The sequence below is a fragment of the Rhea americana genome, unplaced genomic scaffold (assembly GCF_003343005.1).
Source record: "Rhea americana isolate MKP2758 unplaced genomic scaffold, rheAme1 scaffold_67, whole genome shotgun sequence".
NCBI classification, from domain to species: Eukaryota; Metazoa; Chordata; class Aves; order Rheiformes; family Rheidae; genus Rhea; species Rhea americana.
Window position 1 is genome coordinate 2,092,247 of NW_028186834.1, and position 23,657 is coordinate 2,115,903.

The 23,657-nt window shown below is 35.1% G+C and overlaps 1 protein-coding gene across 2 annotated transcripts in view; it reads left to right on the forward strand.

Moving 5' to 3' along the window:
* The window catches only part of TMEM163 (transmembrane protein 163), a 107,693-nt gene that overhangs the window by 26,948 nt on the left and 57,088 nt on the right, over positions 1 to 23,657 (forward strand). The window lies entirely within an intron of this gene.

Below are 23,657 nucleotides of genomic sequence, written 5' to 3' on the forward strand. Positions count from 1 at the left end.
TGCAGTGGCTATATTCGGTCAAACACATTTTTTACAGATTCACAAGCAAACATATTTCAACTTTCTGACATGTATTTGCTTGTGCAGTGCTCAGTATGCATGCACAGAAAGAGTTATTTGACTCATCTTGTGTGCGTTTAAGGAGTCTTACTGCTAGTTTAATCTCAGAGGTCTGTTAGGCTGCCTTTGTTTCTCCAGCTATGCCTTCAGCAAACATCAGAAATAAGTAAGTGGCAATATCCAAAGTTTTTGTCTTTTACAGAATAATATCCTGCTTTGGAAGAAACAAACATTGAYCAGTGTGTGTGCCATTTCTGAAAGAGTTATGAATTAAAACTATATATCCTTCTGGCATGAGGAATCTGAGTAGTTTTCAGCATTTGCTCTTCCAAAGTATTTAAACTCTTAAAAATCTGATGGAGTTACATAGGCAACACCTAGATCTTTGGTATATAATTTAAGGATCATAGCCATTGGACACTTTCTAATAGCTGGGCTTTATATTTTTGCTATGGGATAGTACCTGGTAAGGCATGTATACTGAATTGCACTATTATCATTAGCATATTCTGCAGAGGAATACAAAAGCCACAARTACAAAACATAGATACATCAGTAGAATGATGAGGCTTATTTAACCTCGCTAAAGAGATCACTTATAAAAGATTATGGAATATTTCATTTGTGATTTGGTGCTCTGGTTGTTTTCCTTGAAAGAGGCTGTGGTTTGGAAGCTGAAGCACATTTTCTGYTTAAAAATATTTAAGGAAAAGCAGTAATTAGACATCACCTTGTTAACACATAACATATAGTGTATACCTTGTATGCTCAGATTCGTCAGTGGTATGACACAAAATGGCACATCATTCCAGAGCATCTAGTTGGCAGACYGTGCCATTCCTTATTAGAAGCTTCCGTTTGGCTTTATATAGCTGTTCTCCTATTTTAAATGATGCCCTTTTAATATGATACACCTGAACAGTCAACAACATCAAATGCATTTTAAGAAAAAGCTGTTAAATGTTTTTTTCTGAAAATTACACAGAACACATAAGAGATCATCTTTCCTTGCCTATATAAAGTTCACATTCTAAGCTTAAAGTTTAATGACTATAAGAAATACCAGAATTTACAGTTGTCATTATTAGTCTTTCTTAATTTTTYTCTTTTTTACCTCATAGTTACGTAAAAAGTGTTCTCAGGCATGAAGATTCTGAATTATTCATGTTTCAGTCATGCATCAGCACATAAATTGGTCCCTTGAGGAACCGGTGTTGTATATTTTGCTGTTTGTTATTTTGGATTTTGTTTTGTAAACATTTTGTAGTGAGACCATCAATTAGTAAGCCAGCACAAACTGAAAACTGCTGTCATAATGGAAGATACAGAAAAGCTAAAGTGATCTAACCTCTTTGGAMAGGATTGTGTCTAAAATGTATTTGGATTTTATTTTTTCTACATTTTTGTTACAGCTCTTGTTAATTTCCTTATTGTTACCTTTTAAATAAAATCAACTGTAATAGGTTTACAGATCCATTYAAATACCTTTCTGCATACTGCAGATGTAATGGCTGTTGTTATAAAAAGCAGTAATGTCACAAACTGAGGATATACCAAAGATTCTTGATGGCACATTGTACTTAAAAAAGCACTGCTCTGAAAGATGACTGTGACAAAGCCTTGTTTTTATTATTCGAGTGTGGACACTTTCCTGTTTCCTGCAAGGAACTCTACAAGAATCCAGAAATACAAAAACCTTTAARTGGTTTGTACACCTGATGACATACAGTTCCAGTGATAGGCTGGAATTAAATATGTAGGGAGCTATAACGTATTTAGGGAGCACTGATATTCTAATTGGAGATGCTGTATGCCCTGGAGCTCTCCATACACCTTGTAGCCTACAAAAGGACTTTTTAATTGTAGCCATCTAGATTATTTAGGTGAAAATGATTTTTAATTATTTASGAAATAGTGGCTTTTGGGTTTCTTCCTGCAGTTGCACTGGGTTTGAATGCTTGTTGTARGGTAAAACTTCTCAATTCACATAGTTCAAATCAAACAAGGATCAAAATGATTTATTGCTTTATTAATGGCATGTAATGATCCAATAGTAAACTATACATTTAGGATCATTATCAGCAATAGATAAAGGACAATATTAGGCAATTACAAAATACTAATATACAACTACAAATTTCTAAGTATTCTTCTATGACTAATCCTAATCCTCTCCCCAGATTATATGTGCACCCTCCACCCAACAGAAAGCATGGATTACAAACACACATTTCTTCTGGGCATGTGCTGGGCCTATTGCATGCCCCTCCTATTGGAGATACTTGTGCTCTGGCTTTGTAAGTACCACTAATCCATCTGTCAGAAATCACAGCACAAGGCCACATATRGACAGAGGAGTGGGTCCCTACCTGTTTTGCCGCATACTCTCATTCTACTACTTGGAGTAGAAGCTCATTACAGCATCTGACAGGCAGGCTGCTCTGTCTGGCCTAGAGAGAGTTTGCGGTGCTGGTGGATTGATTTCTGGTAGTGTCAGGCCGTATTTTGACTATTGCTGTTTCCACCACTGTTACTCCAATATTAGAAATGTTTATATTTCCCTATCGATCTTTTTGAACAGAGTCTTCCTTTTTTTTAAAAGTTTCTTTATAATTTCTTAGTTACTATTTAATCTGGCTCATGCTTGTCATCATCATCTTTAGGCTGGTTAGTTTTGAGTTGAGTGTTTCATTCACACATGCTGTTTACACGTGCATCCATATCTTAACAGCAATTCTTACCCAGGTCATTTTGCCAAGCATGGGCCATGCAGGCAACTCTGCAAACACTTAAGTGCTTGGCCTTTCAAGCTGTCAACCAGTTGAAGCTTGGATGGTCCTATCATTGAACACTCTAGATTTGTCTTTTTCCCCAACATCTTACTGATTTTACACAGCCCAAGAAAACACTGCAATGCCAAAGATGCCCTGTCATCAGAACTGAAGCGGAAGTCTTTCTAGATTGTAGTAGTGGGTTCCTCCATGTCTTTTACRTCCCCACCCTTTAAAAGATTTTCAGTAACCAAAACTGAATTTCCGTGTACCTATTCCATATGCTTCCACCTAGAAGCTTTACGTCCTTTGTTTCTATCTACCACCTTCTCAACMAGTTGATCTTGTAGTGATTACTTGCATCCTAACATTTTGTTCTCTCTGCCAAGAAAGGCTGAGGGTTTGTCCCTTTTTAAATAAGCACTTCAAAGACAGATAGATGGTTCTTAATGTCTTGTGAATTCATAAAGGAGAAGATCACAACTTACCAAGTTGTGGGTTTTACAGGGATCTTTAAATTTTRTGTTTTGTATCATGCTCTGTGAAGTTACAGAGTCATTCAAAAGCAGAGCTGGAAATAGGACCTCAGAGATCTGACTGCTATCTCCTAGTCTAAGCAGTGATTAGAGACACCTTTGTCTTCTTGCTGGGAAATTATTACCTACTCCAGTCTGCTGAAGTTTTTSTGAAGTTTAAACCATGAGTGACTGAAATTATGAATATAATTTATATTCTATTTACTTTGCATATGTGTTTCTTCTTTGTATTAAAAGCCTCCAAACAGTTTTTTACTTTCCATAATAGCTTGAAGTTTAGTAGGCTGCACATAGATATATTTGATGAGGGACCTGCTAAAATATATGACAATAGAGAATTATTCCTGGGTTTTAGTTCTTTGTGCTGAGSAATAAGAGCTGCAGCCTTCAGCATTTCTGGAAACCCTGGGAGGGGTAAATGTTGGCTTAAGTAAAAAGCTGAGTAATTTACTCAGAAAACAGTGAAAAGTCTGAAGAATGTTTTTTTCACTGAGCTCTGCCAATGTATGTTATGGGGAAATGGCTAAATGAGGAAACTCATGAAAACATTTCCTCAATTCACACTTCCCACTCAACTGACAGTTCAAAAGCTGAATCAGAAGGGCTAAGAATTGCTCAAAAGTACTTCTGGAATTTGGCATTGACTTTGGAGCCAGGATTCATCTACGTACTTTCATACTTTGCACAGTACCTACTACTGTGATCAATTGCCTTAAGTCTAAACTACTGAAGATCCATTATTAAAGATTAATAGTTACTAATGGATTATTTTTTCTCACTTCTTATTCAGATGTTGATGCTCGAAATGCATTAAGGTTTTATTTTGGCAGAAGAGTAGCATCCTGGTTTTCTGTTACATTCAACTTCCTGTATTAGTTCCGTMTTTTTAAAAATTCTGTTTAACTATATTATCTATGGTTAGAGCTGTCAAAAGAACTGAAATACTAATGTAGTTTATGTAGTGGTAATGTAATGTCCATGTAGTGGTTAAAAACTCAGAAAATGTTACTATTGTAGGCATAAGGGGGCTGTTTTATTTTTGSGTTTACCTGTTTCATAGGCTGATGTCTAGGTAGGTCCTGATTCTGCAGAGTAAGGTGCAAGAGCTGTCACTTGTCAAACTGTTTCAATTTTTCTTCACTAGTTCTCTGAAACTAAGAATTTCAACAGTGGGCAATCAGTCATTAGAGATGCTGAACTGCAGCTACCACAGACAGCTCTGGTCTACTGTAAAGGAAATACCTAAAAAAGTTGAAAGGAAGAGTGTGTGTCATCTGATTCATATGGCAGTCATGAAAATTAGTTATAGTGGGGAAAAGAAGGAAAAAAAAAAAGGGAGAGCCTTTTTCACAGCAGCACTTTTTTTTGTCTACTTCACTGATAAATTCAAGATTTCCTGGAACCTTGCAAAACTGTAAAACTATTCTAGTATGTGGAAAGAAGGGAAGGGATTGAGAGAGAGGGAAGTTTCAGAGTAAGCAGCCATATTTTATTATTAATTTATATTTATTTGAATTTTTAAAAATTTAGGTACTATTTACCATAAATAAGACTGCCTCAGTACACATAATAGAACTTTAGATTGAAGTCATAGAATCAGTAAGGTTGGAAGGGACCTCTGGAGATCATCTAGTCCAACCTCCCTGCTCAGCACAGTCACCTAGAGCATGTCAGACAGGCTTGCATCYAGGCAGGCCTCGAAGATCTCCAGAGAAGGAGACTCCACAACCTCTCTGGGCACCTGGTCCAGGGCTCCGTCACTCTCACAGGGAAGAAATTCCCCCTCACRGTCAGGCGGAACTTCCTGTGCTTCARTTTCTGCCCACTGCCTCTTGTCCTGTCACATGGGACAACTGAAAAGAGTTTGTCCCTGTCCCCCTGACACCCTCCTTCCAGGTACTTGTACACATTGATCAGATCCCCCCTCAGTCTKCYCTTCCCCAGGCTGAAGAGGCCCAGCTCTYGCAGCCGTTCCTCGTAGGGCAGKTGCTCCAGCCCTCTGATCAYCTTYGTARCCCTGCGCTGGACTCTCTCCAGTAGCTGCATGTCTCTCTTGTCCTGGGGAGCCCAGAACTGGACACAGCACTTGAGTCTTTCCTTATATTTATCCAAATTGTATTAGTTATCTCCAGTATGACTTTAGATTGCAATTAGTTCATTGAATAAAGGTTTGCATGGGACTTCTCAACGACAGTGGAAAAAAATAAAACTTCTGGGAACCCAGTATGTGCAGGAGGMTTTTCTGAAGCAGAATTTATACTGCATGATAATAGAGAAAAGATGTGTTTTGTATTCATGTGGAAATTTCACTCTGGTCTTTTGAGACAGATTTTCTTTAATATAAAATAAAGTTTGGTCTGTTTGCATAGTTACTCGTTTTGCTTGGATAAACAGAACTGGTATCGTGTAAGTGCAGAATTTCATTCTACACTCTGAATTATTTAGCTTTGGTTTGAACARCCTCTTAGCATATATTGCAGTATTAAGTCTTGTTTTGGGGAAAGGACTGACAATGACAATTGAGTGGTTCTAAAAATACTAGAACATAATGTATTTATTAAGTAGATTATATTGAGTTTTTCAAAAAAATCTATGCATATGCAGTAGTTATTTAAATACTTTTCTAAAACTTACTATTTTATGGTAGTCTGCAGTGGCTTAACTGGTGTCATTAGGTGAATATATTTTGCCCACAGATAGATAAAAATACAATTGCTGTTGTTAATAATATTTGTGTTTCAAGGTCTGCATTTGACAGAAGTTGTTTGYTGAGAGAGGGGAAGAAAGGTGTTTTCCAGGACTGCCCATTATGCATATGAAACTTGGTACCCATCATTTTATTCCAGTTACTTAAAAATCAAAATCAAGCAGATTTATTTTTKAATATGATACATGTTGGATTTGATGCAAATCCTCGTAGAATATATTAGAAACCACTGAAAAAAAAGAAAATAAAAATGCAAATGCTGCTACTCTTTAAGTGTTAATGCAGGCAGTCCTTGTGTGGTACAATTAAGGAACTTGGAGTCTAGTCCAAAGCCAATAGAAATATAATATTTATGTATAGATCCATACTAGGTGCAGTATATTAGGCTGGTCAGAAGTAAGTCTGAAGGATCACTATGTTTATACTCCAAGTGAACAAGTATAAAGGGAGCTAATTTTGGCAGCAAATGTATATCTGAGAATTTCAAATGAAAAATGATTSTCATAATGGTAATGCAGTGATTAGTCCTATATATTCCACTCCTGGGCTTTCAGTTTACTGCGGGAAAGGAGTAACTGAACACTCAGTAGCATGCTTATTGATGTGGGACACTGTACTGCTTAAATGTATTGTCCAGATGGCTTGCTTTCAAATAGCCTTTCCCAGTTTGTCTTGTTTGCTCTGGGAATTCTGTAAATATGACGTAATGTTGACCACATCTGTAACACTACCAGAATATCTACCTTATTTATTCATGGATCCCTTTCACTTCCATGTCACAGGCAGTGTAACAATTTGACATTGTGTAGTCAATTTACAATCTTTTAAATTTCTGAACAGAACATTTTTGCCTTCYTTGGGAGGTTATTTGAGTGAGAAGACCAAGCAGCACTGTGTTAGAGCGACCTGCTTTCAGATCACAGAGATGACAAGAATATGATTAGAGGAATATTAAAATTTATGGAAGAAAAAAACTATTGTCAATTTTTGAAGTTAGGCCACCAGAAGTGCATTATAGAAATGTAATAGTGCTTATTTTTCCCTGCTCAAAGACTGAAATCCTTACCTTTTGATACCTATAATTAAGAATATCTGTGATCAGAAATCTTTTCAGTGGGATATAGAAGAGGCAGTTGTAAAATATTTTGTAAGTGATTTTTTGGAAGTTGCGCTGTTTAAGGTGCAGTTACTTTTATTCTTTTGTAAAATTCTGAAACTTAAATGAGAATAGTCTATTTACATTGTCTATRTGAGCATTAAGTTTGTAAGAGTAACAGAATGCCGTTAGGTTCTCAGGGTTCATATCAATAGGATTGACTTACTGAATAACATACATGGCTCTCCCATGGTGGATTTGTAAATAGACAATTTTAAATCTAGAACTTTGAAATACAGCAAAAGTTAGCAGTCATGAATTCCTTGATAATTAAAATAACACTGAAGTATTTTTAATTTCATTATTTTAACTTCAAAACTAGTTGCCTTACTTTTTACAGAAGCAATCTCTCAAGGAAGCTTAGGCTGTACTCTGAGCTGCACACTCGATCCAGATGTTTCTAAAGTGCTCTAAGAGAGTTCTACTTACTTGTAAACCACCAGCTCTTGTTGATTGGTTCTTATATTTTTCCTTTCCTTTTTCTCAAGTTGAAAATTATTCTTGTTATAGAATGCTATATGAAGGTGCTGCAGAACAGTAATATTATTTATCTTCTTGAATATACATATCTGTAGTAATTCAAGACATCAGCACTTTACACCAGAAATGTAGCATAAGAAGTATTTATGAATCTGTTACAGGTAAGGATTTGTACACTTYCTTTAAATCACCAAAAAGGCTAAACATATTTTTCCATATGTAGGCCTRTATAGAACATCTTTGTTTTTTCAAATTTCTGACATATTCCTAAGATACTCCAGCTCTGCAACCACATAAACCATGCTTAATTTTCTGTGCATAGTTCTTTTCAGTGACCAAATTTCACATCTGGTAAATACTTGGAAGCTAGTGAACTTAGAGATCATGTCTACCTTATGATTTTTGTGGCTGTAGAGTTGTTGGGAGGACCCTCTTGTGCTGCTGGAGCTTAAACACATTTGGCTATGTCTGCTGCTGTCATATATGCTGCGAATGGTTGACTCAGCAGAAAGCAAGAATCTGGATTGCAACTGCCAGCATTGATCTGTTGGTTTTCTGGTTGCTGAATAGTTGGCTGAGACATCATTTGAAAAGGTTGCCTATCTCAGATGRATCAAATTATGTGACTACACATAGCTGCTCAGATTTTGGGTGCAGGAGATCCTGGAACAGTGCTGTCATTGCTGTGCCTTAGAGCTAACGGAGGAGGATGTGGCAGCAGTAAGTCAGAACAGTCAAGAGAGGAGCAGCCAAAACCATCTGTGCCATGTTTTGGTTAGCTGGGAGAAGGTGAAAAAATAAAACTCTTATAGCTACTGCTAGGGTAGGTCTTGGCAGTTACCTCTTTCTGTCTCACCTTTTTTCATTATGTCTAATTTGTCAACTGAATATCAGTTTGGGATAGATCTGCTCTTTGTGGATGCAGTCTCTGCTGCATTTGATGGAAATGTAGTAACTCAAAACCCCAGAACTAGATAGTCTCAGGGAGACACGTGAGTATCAGGCACTTAAACTGTGGTTTAACTTTCTTGAAGGAAAGTGAAGAACTGTGAAAGAAGGTCTATAAAGCAGGGACAGTTAATTGCATGGCTGAAAAAAGAGGATTTCTTGCTCACTCATTCCGTCTCAGAATGCTTGTTTGCTCTCTGAGAGTCCATGTGTTCAGCTTTAATAGAAATTGCAGTTCAATATCTATGTTTAGCCTGTTTGAGAAGTATATTGAACTATCTTAATGCCTTTGTTCACGTGATACTGCAGAAGACATATAGACAGCAGAAGTGTATAGAAACTCATGCTGCCACCCAAATGTGAATGTGATGAAGATGTAACCTTACTCAAATATATCAGAATCCTCAAATTTGAATTCCCCTGTCACATATAATTTCAATCATGATAAAACAGAAAGGTGCACTTCTTACTGTCACTACCATAATGCGAGAAGTGATTCTCAAATAGTGTGTTATGTTATTTACTAGGGCTTAAGTTTACGTTGCATGAATATATTTAATTATCAATAAATGACATATTAATATGCTTCAAGTCTAGCAGAAAAGGCTGCACATTTCAGAATAACATTTCATTAGTAAGGAAGTTGCAAGTAATGCCTTGATTGAATTTGATATCAAAATTAAACACTGCGGGAAAAACTGAAAAGTACATGCTCATTCAAAAGAGTTTTAATAAGGAGATGTAAAGGGAAAATTGCAGCCCAAGCAAGAGTTCCTGTTTGGGAGGGTAGTGCTTAGAAAACTCACGCTGTCTAAAAATTGGCCCTTGGTCATAACRAGCACAAGCATCTGTCTTGTGTCCATCCTCAGCTGTGCTAGCAGAATAAAGAGGAGGGAAATTCCCTTACGGCTGTGTGACGTAGATTGGATATCACCTTATTTTTTGCGTACATTTCCAAATCTGATAGCTAGTTCCTTAAAAATACTTTTTAGTAAGTAATCTTATTTTAAAGTCCTATGTAGTGTTGGATGATTTCAAAGACACTGATGCTTTATTCTCCAGGGAATTGACACAAAACAGTGTGTTACACCTGGAATATCATGACTGAAGAATCCCCAAGAATCTCTGGGTATTCCTGTACTGTGCTCCATATAGCATACCCAGTCTGTAAGAGAAGTCGCTCTTTCAGGTTTTTGCCCTATGTTTTTTCATATGTTGAAATTCTACCGAGGATAATTAGCAAATAATCCTCTGAAAGATCATCAAATTAACGGAAAATTGGCGTAATACAACTCAGCTCTAGAGGTGAAAGCAATCTACATATCTATGTGCAAGAATGGCCCTGTGCTATCTTTCCAAAATGGATTTCAGGAATGTAAAGTGATAGGTCAGAAAAACTCAAAATCTTTCTGTAATTAAGTTATAATCTACTAAAATAATGAGAGAGATAGAGTTACTTAGGAGAATTTTGGTAATCTTAGCACTTTTAGTGAGATGACAAACATGACTGAAATTTCCAGTTTCTGTGAGGGCATACAGAATCAGGATGACTATTTGATATATATTTATTGATTATATTCATAAGGATCCTTTCTTTAATGCATATTAAAAATAAATAACTTGCTTATCACTGTTGCCATTAAAGCARTGCACCACCTCAGGTACTGGTAAATGCTGTGCTTGTAATAAGCTTGAAATTTTCAGTTATGATTAACTTTGAGATGTCGGTATTCATCTCAAAAAAGGATAATACTGTGATTCAAGATTTTTTTCCTTTGATTAATAAAACTTTTATTCTAGTGATAGTAATTTATGTGCTTATATTGAATAAGAAGCCTAACACAGTAAGTTTAAATSTGCCTTCCCACCATCAGGTCCAGCCCTGCCCAAGCATTCTTTTGTAACTTGCACATTTGTAGTAGGTGTGTATTTGCAGATGTAAATTGGATAATCCTCATTAGATGAAAATTGGACATCACAGTACAATTTTAGAATAACCCTATGCCCTTTTACCCTCAATCCAAATAATGTTATGGCATAGAGGGAGACTATCACACTGTTCAAACAGTAGACAATGGCTACATCTGATGCAGAGACACATCCTCTTTATTCCAGAAGGAGCAAGTGTTGATTGAACACATTTGCTGAACATCCCTTGAGCCATGCAGTTCTGTTTATAGTACTTGCCTTTGCTCTGGAGGGAACTGATTAACTCTATTTAAATGCTACAGCAGTCATCAAAAGTGAGCCTARAAGAAAAATGTAAAGATGAAATGCCTATCTATTTATCTATCTATAAAGACAATATAGGGAATAATTAAAGATGAGCCTAATCTTGTCTCATGTGTTTTCATATAAGTCATTACAACRTTGCTTTGTATTTGCAAAGAAAAAGAACCCTGCCCCCTACTGCYGTCTTATTCTGGAAAATTTGTATATAAGCTGTAGGAAATTTACGCATATATACGCATATAAGATTTTTTTTTTTTATCTGCCACAGTCATCACCTAAGAGATATACAAGAGCCATTTCATTCCTATGGGAAGATTTGGCATAGGACAGAGTGCTTATGCAAGAGGTTGATGTCCTTTGTTGGCAAAGAAACTTGGCACATGTTATTATACTCTAATAAATCCGCATTTATTATCTCTAATAAATGMGGATTTATTAGAGTAGTCTAAACACACTGGCTATCATGTTAGCAGTGGCTGGTATGGCATATGCACTCCCAATCCAATGAGCTGCATTCAATCCAAAGTGAAATTACCCTTGTTTTCTACCGATGTGGATGGAAATTACCACCTCCCTCTGCAAATGGCTGGCTTCATACCTCCACTACCTTGGAGAAGTCCCTGTTGTAACAGCCAATCGGTATCGAAGCCAGGGATATAAAATGGTAATAATGTAGGAACTGGATGCTGGTTTTGCATTCTGATACCTACATTAGCATCTTCCTAAGCTTTTGCAGAGGAAAAGTACTGTTTTTCTGRAGAAACTGTCTGTTCAGTTTTCTCTTTCTGCTACTGTGTGTTTATTCTAAAACTTCTTTAATTGAATATTATGAAACTAGGAAGACTAATTTATTTCTAGGGTTATCTTAGATTCTTTTCTGCACACAAAGTTGAAAGTAATGGAGTTACTTAGTTAAAGATTTACGTGTATGTGGTGATAGAATCTCTAATCAAGGGTTTTYTAGATTCTTAAATGCGTAATGCCCCTGAAAGAAAGCATGACATCACATTTGTGCTTTGAAACTCAACTGCGGACAGATGAGAGTGTTGATATCTTAAGAAAATGTTTATGTTTATAAATATTGTTCAGATAGACTYAAAAATTAAAATCTCAAAACCTATTAATTGCAAATCTTTGAACATTGGAACATTTACTTTTTTTTCCCTTTTATTATAGCTAGCTTAAGTTGCTACATGAAAAATAAATTCTAATAGTATCCCCCAGTTTTCTTTTTAAAATGTCTAAATGGAATGTTTCCACACACATGAATTTTTTCAAGTTAAAAATTTGTTGAAACTGACTGTTCCTGCATTCAGGGTACAGAGGATCTTACTTTACTTCTGCTTTTCTTAAAAAATATTAAATTTATTCTGTWTTGGGCTGTTGGATTTTTTCATTGCTCAGTGAATATAGTATGCCTGGTTTTTATAATATTTCCTCCTCTAGTAAAACGAAGAAAAGCAGTACTGCACCCAATTCACAAGCAATAGCTACCTGAAAAATATGAAAGATTTATGGTCATTTATACAATATTTAAACTACAAGCACTTCACAGCATGTGGAGATGTCAGTGTTGTTATGGCAACAGCTGAAGATGTGTCATAAATGGACAAAGCAGAAGTCTTAGGTTTGCCCAGGCTTAAGCCAACRCCTAGTCTATTGTTTTGTCAAGCTTTAAAGGAACAAGAGCTCTGTGTGATTTACCCACTGACTTCTTCATTTAGAACAAATGAAGAGGGTTCATTTAGAACCAAAACTTTCTCTGTTTAGACAAATAAGAAAGCAAGTATATGAAGGATACAGAGAAACCTACGAGCTGAGCAGCTGAATGCTGCTTCTCTCATTTTACTTTAGCAGCATATATAATAATATTACAAAAATCRGAGGTGGAGAAGCTGTTTTGAGCAGTTGAGCTTGAAAACTTTAAGCCTGTCTGTGGTGCCCTTTGCTTTCCTGTTTAAAGCATTTTCTGCTGATGGCACAAGTCTGGGACCTGAGGCATGTAGGATGACAGAACATGAATGATCTATTGTTGATGGATGTTGAGGAGTGTGAAGTCCTCCTTCTTGCTCTTTGTTGTTGCAGGCCAACTCCACTACTACTGCACAGTAAGAGTAGCATAATAGGTATATAATTAACTGATGAAAATCTTAAAGAAATCAGCTCGTCTTCCCTGTAGGAATTCCTACATAGGCTTTTCTTTGTCTTGTAACATAACGATCTGTATAGATCTGTGTAATAACAGATTACAGATCATCTGTAATAACAGCATTTCTTCTTTGATGATCTTTACGGATGTTTTCATTAAGACAACATTTCTGTAAGGTTATGAAATAAAAGGTAGTTACATATTTTTATTCAAGCTACACTAATGATTCTTCCTTAAGAAAAGAAAGGATATACTCACTATCCGTGAAGTGCTTTAATAATCTTTTGGGTAACTTTCTTTACTTCTTAAGTATTTATTTCAAAGGTCTATCATGGAATAACAGGAATAAAATTTAGGTTCAGGTCAGAACAGTAGTAGTTTATTACTATAGCTATAGGAGAGAACACAGATTGACAGGTCAGAGTTTAAGGATGAACCAATACCTTATTGAGGTACTTAATCTGACATTTTCTTTTCCCTTATGAATCACAATTTATTCTTACAGTGAATTTTATAAGGAATTTAAAATGTCTTCAAGTAAGCTTCCAAAACATTTGTATTCAGACATAGGGCTTAGGTAACACTGAAAGAACGTAAGTGCTTCCAATTTTCTTGGAGTTGCTTAGCATCAAAAAGAAGGCATTTTCTCTGAAGATATTTAAGTTTAGGGCTTTCTAGTGAACCATCTTCAGGAGTTAGTTAGACCACTGATTCACTTGTAATGCATTTTTACGTGTTTTTGTAAAAGGTAAAAAATACCTTTTACCTAGGCATATATATTTTTTACATTGACAATGAATAACAACAAAATATATTTCTGATATGAATTGTAGATCTGGTCCAGTGTTTACTAAGATCAGTTGATCAATGAGCTACAATAAATACAACTACATGTAGAATTTTTCTCTCCCTTTTCCGATGACAATGCTGTTTTCAAAATATCTCTCAAACTAAAGGAACCTTAAACACTCCCTGTCACTGCAAATCAGCAAGATTTCCTAAAAACCATAGTATGGAAGAAGGTGACAAGTACAGATTGGTTAGCCTTTGCTGTCATTGCTGGGCATTTGCTTTGAAGAGAGTCAAGAAAAGCTGATGGTGTAGTCTTTGATAAAAAAAAAAAAAAAAAAAAAAAAGCTTGTCTCAGTGTACACAGGAACATTCATATAAACATTGAAAACATACACATTAAACATAAACATTCATATAAAGGTAATTAAGTATTTGAGGTTGGTTGTTTAAATCTTTGTTTTTACAGTGAGATTTTTCAGTAGCAATATACATTTTTGGGAGCTATACAAGTTGAAAGGGCTGCTGAGAGTAAACAGATACCATACATCTACTTTAGGTCAGCTGCAAGATAGAAATTATAAAAATTATAGCACCACTAAAATGGCTTTTTCTGACAGTTTATCCGAACAACTATATACTCACACACTGATAACAGCCTAGCAATTTTAGTATACCTTATGTCAGATCAGAAATTGCAAATCAAAATAGCAGTAAATATTCATTCTTATTATAAGCCATAAAATCAGAATCTGTGGATTGCTGATGTAATGATTCTTACAGACCAGAGTCCTTTCAGCCTCCCTGCCTGAATCCAATGTACAAATTGTATCAGTAGATCATAAAAAGAGAATAATTTAGATAGGGAGAATCTGAATTGTAATGGGAAACTGKATTGGCACATACTGCTAAGGTAGAAATAATTTAAATTAATTTAAAATAGCAAATTTTATTGAGTATTTCTGAATTTAGTTTTGTTTCTTTCATGCATATATTCTTCTAACTRTGTTTCTGTCTCGGTGAACTTTTCTTTTTAGGACTGAATTTTGTGGTATCTGTTGTGAAATTAATTGTCTGATCTGTATTCAGTACAACAGTTCCCAAATGTCAACATCAATTTTTACAATTTCTTTCACAGTAAAACTTAAGAATTCATTGATTTCACTTGTATAAGTATAAAGCTGCCAGCTTTTAATCCAGAATTTATTAAAGAACATCAAAGATAGTGATAAAATAATCACTGCTGCACGTTGTTCCAAGACAGAGTAATAATAGTGGAAGCAATTGAGAAAATCATTTCCGTTGAGTGACATACAGCATCAGCAGTCATTCACAATTTTATTTAGTTTATTGCCATCATACTAACTTACTATTCACCTTTTTCTCCTTGATTGAATTTGCTATTGAGAAAATACCTAATTTTCAAAAAAAAGCAATAACTTCCTAGAAATAATTATGAAATTATTAATGAAGTGGCTTATTCTGGGCCATATTTTATCATTACTCAGACCCCATTAAGTCAATATTTACCGAGAATGGTCTTATTTTGAAAATATTTTAATTTAAATGCATGTGAGTAAAAATATTGTTTGAATGCATATGATTTAGTCATCGTCAGATCTCCATACAGAAAAGATCTGTGAGGTCCCAATTTTCGTTTGTCTCTGTGTCAGAAAGGAGAAATGATGAATTTCTATAAAATGTATTTAGGATTTTTATTTGTGAAAAGAAACAGATAATAAACTTTAAATAAAGACTTGAAAGAAGTCATTATGTAAGTGAATCTGAACGGATGGACTCTGGTRTTGATTGCTGTGAAAGCTGGGAATCTTCCTGAGTAGATATAACCCCAAGATTTTTGTCTAAAGTGTTTCATACAGTGAATTATGTTAAAAATAATTTAATAAAATAATTTAATTTTCTCTGAGGAAATGGATAAGTTTTTCTCTTCAGGAAAGAAAGTATTATACACTGTAGGCTGGGCATCTAAAGGGAGGAAGTATGTAGAAATGGAAGATAATTTACCTACTATGTAAACAAAAATCCTAGAACTCCTATCAAGGGAAAGAGATGAGCTTTGCACCAAAATAAAAATTCTCATTAATGACCTTGTCACAAAAATAGGAGGGTGTTAGTGACATTTGTTGATACTATAGACATGGACACTGTCAATATAGAGGAGACTGGAATATCATACTGGACCCTGAGCACTGGAAAAATAGAGATTTCCATTGCAAATTGGAGGCTTTTAAGAGGGGAACTGGGTCCTGGTTTATTACTCAGTTGCAGATGGCCTTGAGACGTGGTCTTTGAAAAAGACAAACATCCTCTTTTGATATATCAGACAAGATATTCTGGAGAGCACTGCAAAACATTAATTTCATAGTATAAGCTATTGATGTGACTGTTTGGAACGTGCTGTTGTGGCATGGGACATCAGTGTACAAGAAAGATGAACATAAACCGAGAAAGTCACCCAAAATGATAATTAGGGAATTGGAACCCGGTTTGGTGATAGGAGACCAAAAGAGTGTGGCTTGTTTAATCAAAGCTGGGAAAAGAGATTTTGTTTGTGTAACTTACTGTAGATCCCTTTAGTGTCTATTAGTGGCCACTGTCTATACTCAGTATGTACAGAATGAACACCTCTTTTCTTGTTCTTGTTTCAGAAGTAATTTCAGGATTGTCCTAAAAAATCTTTCAAGTCTTCATGTGTGTACTGTTACTAATCTAATTCTTTCCATCTAAAGCAGCTATGCCCTTTCTATGTCCTACCCTAGAGGAACCTCAGCCCTRTCTCCAAATTAATCTTTTCTTTTTATTAGTTTTCTCTTGGTTTTGTTCTTTGTTAGAGTGAGGAAGTATGTGGGATAGTAATGTCTGAAAAACAGTATACGARAGGAAATTACGTTGTTAAGATGTTTGAGAAGCCATTATAATTGTTGTTTGAAAAAGGGGTATTTCTGAAATTTCAAAAATATGTTTATAAAATAATATTTTTAATTATAGGTGTTCTTTCTGTCCAGCAGTTGATCAAGTTTTCTCAATAATATCTGTGGAAATTTTTAGACTTCTTCACCATTCAGTATTCAGAATRGGAAATTGGGAAATTCAGGCTGATGTAAACACCTGCTGGACAGTTAAATGAAAGCTGGATATTCAAGTAGTGTAAGTAAGTGTATTTTAAGAGCATAATGTAGGTTTATACAGTCTGAGACTCTGGCCCTTCATGTGTGTATCATCAAGTTGCCATGAAATACACTGGGAGGTGAATTTACAGTATACCAGAACTTAAAGTAATTTTCTTTACATGGTAAGTAAAAAGTAGCTTGCAATTTCCACTGGTGTGTAAGCTGCCTTACTTTTATGCTGTCTTTTTATTTTACTGTTCTAAAGTAGTATTTAAAGTGGTAACATACACTACTTGTTTAAGTGCTGCTATAGTGTCTTCTGACTTGAGAGAAGTTGACCTGCCTGGGGATACAGGGAAAATACTTGTCTCTTAGAATATTCTAAAAATAAGGTGCAAAGGTGTCTAAATTCTGTGCTTGTACACATTAACTTCTGATCATTTACATAAATTTTGCACTGTTTTTTTTGTAATTTTCTCTCAAAAAACAAGGTGAAAAACAAGCCCAGTGAACTTGGTACAATGTTTCTTGTACTGCAAAACATACCTAACATTGCAGTACGGTGTCAGTCTACCAGGCAGCTAAAAAGAAAAGACTAATAAGAAAAATTAAGGGAAAACAATGTAACTTGTAAACTTTAAAGGGTGCCTTACCTGAGAGGGATAGTGAGAGGTCATCAGAAGTAGTGAAAAAGTTAACATAACTAGGGTTGTAATTGAATGTGAAATACCTATTTTGACTTGGAAAGCTTTGCACAAAGTGCATCTTTACTTCATCCTGCAACAAGCAGCTGAAATCACTAGGGGCAGTGGTGTTTAYGTCACTGAGGGAATCAGGATGAAACTGTATTGATGCATCAGGCCAAGCAAGTTTAAAGCCTTTCATCACCATGGGAGGAAAACAGCGAATCTGGCGCAGTGGAAATAGTAAGCAAAACACCTTTGGCCAATATAAATTGCTACAATAGTTTTACAGTTCTCAGTCTATCAAAAAACTAACAACTTCTGTAGATTGATTCAGAYGCAAAGATCAGGATTTGTGACTATAAATTAAGACCATTGGACATTTTGAATACAAGTTCCAGTGTTAGAAATTCTAGGTTTTTAATAAGCAAGTTTCTCAACATGATTTGTAAATGAAAAAATGCAACATTACTTTAGGCAAGGAATAAGAAAGTGACTAGATACTGTCTGATCTCTGAAAGCAGAGCAGATGAACACTTACAGATATGTAAACCACATTTATCTTTTTCACTTTTAATACTTTGAAGCTTTTTTWAAAAAAATCATTGCCAAGAAAAAATTTTAGGTGAGCTGTCCTCATCATTGTAGAAGATAGATATTAATCCTTTTTAAAGTTAGTTTCATTTTCAGAAGGGCTAGCAGCTGAAAACTTAAGGGAACTTAAGGGAATTTTCATGAACTATGCTTATTTTAGAAAAATTAAGACAGGATATTTTAGGTGACTTCACTGATTGTTGGTGTTCTGGCTCTTCTATTGAAAAGTTAGTTTAATTGCAAGTCACTTACATGTCAGATCTGCTTTAAAAATTCACAGTATACTGAGAAGCAGAATTTTTCTTGGTAATTTTGATGGTAATTCGTGCTAGTAATAAGCCTGTAGAACAGAAAAAAATAGAGCAACAATACACTTTTTATGTTAAAAAAGAGTGTGTGCTACTTATAAAGGGATTTATTCTGGGAATATATTTCGAATACCTTTCAAGGGCTTTATCCTTTGAATATTTTTGCATGGAAAACATTAAAAAATTGATACACTTTATTTGCAAGTTCTATTAATGTGAGTGCGTGTTGTAAATAGTGTCATATAAGTTTGTACTTCCTTTTGTCTTATCACAACACTTTACCTGATGTTACCTGGACTATTTAACACTTGTGCAAATAAAGTAAACTTACCTAATAGAGACAAGAATGCAAATTTTCTGTTACTTTGATCAGAATTACTAGTAGACAAAGCCAGCCAATTTCTCTGAAATTGGAAAAATATAAAGTATTTCCCTAAAAGATTTTTTTTTAATTATAGCATTATAAAACTACGAACATACAAAAGAAAAAAAAAACTCTTCAGGGTGAATTTGCACCCAGTTTCCCAATTTGTGTGCAGAAAACCTACATTTGCTTGTAGTCATCTAATATAATGTACAGTCTGTGACTTACTTATGTTGCAAATGCGTGTTTATCTTTTCACCAATTTTGAATGGAAAAATAGAGTTTGTTAAAAATTTGGCCAAAGCTTAATTTGAAGCTATTGAAAAAATGAAATTTRTTATTAAGACTCTTACTTCATTATAATTTTTACTTAATGGCTTAGAGCCCAGCGCTAACTTAATCCACCAGGTTTGATCTGCAGTTGTAAACTAGACCCGACTGCAGTATGATTTTGTGTGTATAGTGTGCCTGTTTCCTCTGTGTTGTCCTTGCTAGTTGAACATCTCGATTTTACAATGTTGAAGTAGGATTGATGACAGGCTTCATTATTGTGGTCCTTAAGATTTCTCTGAAGAGCTCACTATTTTTTCTACAGCTATATTCAACAGAAAACTATCTGACAGCTAATTCTCCCCTGACAGTTTTGTTTATATTTCAGCCTAGAAAGATAAAAAGATAACATGGAGAATTCCTCATTTTCTTCCTGATTTTTGATTTGTTTAGTAGAAATACCTGTGTTCAGAACTTGGGTTTTTAATTATACATGCAAAAAGATGAGATTTCATTGCTTGATGATCTGGTTAAGAGCATTAATAACCCAGTTAAAACTTCAAGTGTTTCATATTCCTGCAGCCATATGAGAAGTAAAACAAGTGTCTGCTATCTCTCAGTTGTTGAGCTTGAAGTCTTGCTAACAAAATCTCTAAATACCTGTTAGTTTAAAAAGCCATAGACAAAGAAGGTATAAAAAAAGTCCTTTGAAGGATATCTTTAAAGTAAGTTTAGGTATAGAAAAGAGTGAAATTATTATATAAGAATAAATTAATGTGTCTTCWTTAAGGCAATGCCAAATAAAATTAAGATTGGATTGCTTTGGTAGGATGGAAGTTGTAATGAGTGTCCATCTTAAAGATTTGTACTTGGATGACTTCCTACCTTTACTTTCAGGCTTGCAAAATGGCTTTCACTAGGAAGCAATCAACAATGTTGACTTCCCCTCTACTTAAAGGACTCAAATAAATGGCCTTACATACCTTAGACCTGCTTCACCCTTTATATCATTTGCATACCCTCTTTTGTCTTTCATAGCCCTGTTGAATTATGTTCAGCAATTTGCTTACACATAGTGGATACAAATATAAAAGCTTGCAGTTCCCTCCCTTCTTTTTCACTCTATTTTACTCGAAGTTACCTGGACTATTTAACTGTGTGGAATTAAAATAATCTTCTCTAATAGAGATATCAGTATAAGTTAAATGTTAGTTTGATCAGAACCAATGATCAATTGAAGTAGGTGCTAAACTTCACCAGGTGAAGTTCTAATTGAATAAAAAACAAGGTAAAATTTTTCACTATCTGTTTTATCCCAAATTATCTGACTCACAGAAATGAGTTTATGATGTAAAAATAATAGGTGATAATCTGACGCAGACTATCTAGCAGTATAGTAAATGTAAACAAATACTGATAGAGCAGTAGAGAAATAAAATTAAATGACAGAAATACTTCTGATTCTGAACTACCATAGTTTAAGACTTTTAAACAAAATTGACCAGTAAAATTTATTGTGTAAAATTGTTATAGTTCTGCCAATGGACATTCAGTTCCAAAATAGATTTGGCTTTATTCCAATATAGTTGTTCCACGTTAGAATTTTGTTACTGTATCAAATACCACATATAGAGGGGTATACTTGACTGTATAGATTGAGCAAAGATGTAGCAATTGATCTTGTGTAAGTAGAAATGTAGATTCTTACCATATAGGAACTCCCTTGATAGAGTTTTACAAGTTTAAGATGTTATGTGGCAAGAATTGAACACTTTTTTGTTAAACTGATGATTAAATGGAGGAATATAATGGGATATGAAGTAGCATATTTCTTGTCTAACAGGACACAGGAGAAGTGTCTTGAAAGGCAATAAGTAGAATTGGTATTCCTAGGATTTCCACGATCAATTGAGGATTACTGCTGTTGCTAGCGAATCCAGAACTCTGGACTTTTTTTAGTTCTTTCGGATTTTTATGTTTTAGTCTTTGTTTTCAGTCAATGTGCTTACTGATTTTGGTACACCTAATGAATGTACGCAACTATGATGTTACACAGCTCTGTAGGACAATGTAAAGCTAAATCATCACTGATGTTTTGATGAGTTAAAAAATGACTGAGCCTCAAGATTTCTGGAGTTTCTTGTTACAGCTAAGGAGAACTGAAAATGACGTTTTCAAATAAAGAGAAGAGAAATGATTATGTGCAAAACTTCCATCATTCTCACGCTGGACTGTAGTTCAGGACACAACAATGTTGTGAGGTAGGGCAGTTCTATCACCAGGGAAAAGTACTTAGAGTGGCCAGAAYTTACAGAACTACATCTGCTGTGATGGATTTTCTTATTTGTGAGACAGAACAGATATACAGAATCCCAAAACTTGAGCTTGAAGTCTCAGTCGTGTCCTACACGAAAGATTTTATATGAAGCAATTCCTGCTTTTTAGCTCCTTATATTGGTAGAAACACTAGGAAAAAAGTTTTTACCTTATAAAAAATTTAGTGAAGAAAATCACTAAATCTGAAAAAATTGCTGGTAAAGCTGTATGTGCTTACAGGAAAGAGATGGCATAAGGTTTAGGCAGAGCTGGCAGTGGATACTTGGGAACCCTGGCTGAAGTGTGAGCCTGTCTCACTTCCGCTGGCATGTTGCACAACATGCTCTGTGCCTAACGTATTTACCTTCCAGAACAGGCCATCAGGCTTCTACTAAAACTGTCTCTGTGTCTACAGCTGCACAAGTCTGAACAGATGTCCTCTCCTGTAGTCAGCAGGGGCATCTAAAGTGCTTTACACTATAAAGCAATTTAAAATTGGAATTCTGTTATTTAAATTTGTATGGAAAGCCAGGCTTTAAAGTTTCTCTGCTAGTTCTCTGAGGGGTCTGAGATGGTTTCCATTCTAAAGAAAATCTCTGTAATGTTTTGTATTTGTAAAATCTCTTTGTAAAAGAAGAAAAAAGAAAATCTTTGTAATATTTTACTATATTCTTACAGGCCAGTTAATTGCATTTGGCAACTTGCTTTGGCTCTGGAGCAGGTTGCTAGCCATCTAATTAAAATCTGGGGTACCATGATATGTGGCATGTCACTTAAATTGATAAGGATGATGAAAATGGCTGTAAGGAGGACTAATTATTTTTGAGCCACCAAAGYTTTCCAATTCAAGTCTTCCCTGTTTTTTGTATTCCTACGGTCATTAAAATGCTCAGAGAACAAACATTTAATATAAGATGAAATGTCATGAATGTGAATTTCTCCTGTTTTTTACTTGGTACATCATGTTCTATTCTTTGCATATTCATGAAAGCGATGTGTAGTGAGATAAATATAAGCTTCCTCAGCTTTTTATGATGTTACGGAGGAACTGACAACCTTTACTGTCTTGCGTTGTTCCTCCTGAYGGTAAAGGGACTCAGTTGTGACATTAGTCATTGGCTAGTGTAGGAAGTGCTGGAGAAGGCACTGATCCATGTACGGAGAAGAACAGTTGGCTCTAGAGATAAAGCCTGCTGTATCGCTGCGTCGAGCTGATCTGTGTCAGATCACGCTCTGTTCCAGCTTCTGGRTTACAATGGCCATTCCTTGCCCCTAGATCCCATGTGAACCAAGATCAGTCACTGAGGTGCTCCAATAAGGGTGGCAGTCTCAGATTTCTAAATCACAAATACATACATTTATTCTAASTATCCTCCTTAAACTCCTTCAGAAATTACCACCTGTTACCTGAGAGACGAACCAGACAAAAATACCAAAGAAAAGTGCCAGGCAAATATCTTAGTTTACCTTCATTCCTTCTGACAGATTTCCCGTTGCATTTATGTGATTTTTTAAAAAAAAAATCTGAACAGAGGTCAAACTTTACACTAGGAATTGTAAAGAAAAAAAAATAATATGATATCAGCTTGTTCATATGTTCTTGTTTMCCTGAGTTTGTCATTTTTAGTAGCCCTTTCCCATAGTTACTTTGGGTATCTTCATTATTGGGTGTCCAACTGACAATTTTGCGTAGATGTTGTTTTGTATAGAGGTATTCCAAAGTCAGAACCTTTCAAAGGTATCTAAACTCTTGAAATAGTCTGCTTGAACTGCTTGAAAYAGTCATATTTGCACCTTTCCACGCATTGGTCTCACTGCATTTTTCTAGAGATCTCAGCAAGATGAAAATGAGCTTATAATAAGCCATAGATTGATGCATAYTCATCACATCAAATACTGGACAATTAATTTCAATAATATTATACTAATGTAAGCTAAGGGCAATACAAAATTCTTTYCAACATGAAGATTACTTTTCCAACACTTGATACACTTCTTAAAAGTGCTATATTTCTGTAAGAAATGAAATCTACTTCGATTTTCACAAGTCTGTTGAAATATTTCTAATCTAAAAATAGAATATCATGTACTGTTAAGCATAAAGATCATGCAAATCATTCCTAATTGAGTTACTATTTTCAATAATTAAAGTTTGCATTTCTA